The sequence below is a fragment of the Etheostoma spectabile genome, chromosome 21 (assembly GCF_008692095.1).
Source record: "Etheostoma spectabile isolate EspeVRDwgs_2016 chromosome 21, UIUC_Espe_1.0, whole genome shotgun sequence".
Lineage (NCBI taxonomy): Eukaryota > Metazoa > Chordata > Actinopteri > Perciformes > Percidae > Etheostoma > Etheostoma spectabile.
In genome coordinates this window covers 16273918-16274303 of record NC_045753.1, presented here as the reverse complement: position 1 = coordinate 16274303, position 386 = coordinate 16273918, and positions in this window count along the sequence as shown.

The window sequence follows — 386 nt, the reverse complement described above, 5'->3', positions numbered from 1 at the left end:
AGGAGAGGAGAGGGAGAAACAGTTAAGAGAGAGATTAGAGCCTTCACACACATAATTTATTTCTGCTTACTTGGTTTCATTACTTTGCTAAATGAACAGATGATTATTGTTGTACAAATAATCAATCAGACTTTTCTTTATTAAAAAAAATTTGGAAAGTGACAATACTTAATATAAGGCTCACTGTGAGTTAAGCTCAATAACAGAACCAAACAGTGGAATAAATCAATTATACAATAAAGTTGAAAGAAATGTGGGGAAAATGCTGCCGTTGAGCTACTACTATAAGGCAGCAGTGGAGTCCAAACTGGATTGATCTGGCATATTGCCCCTTATGACCTCACAAGGAGCAAGATTCCAGATCAGACCATCTGAGCTTTCATTTT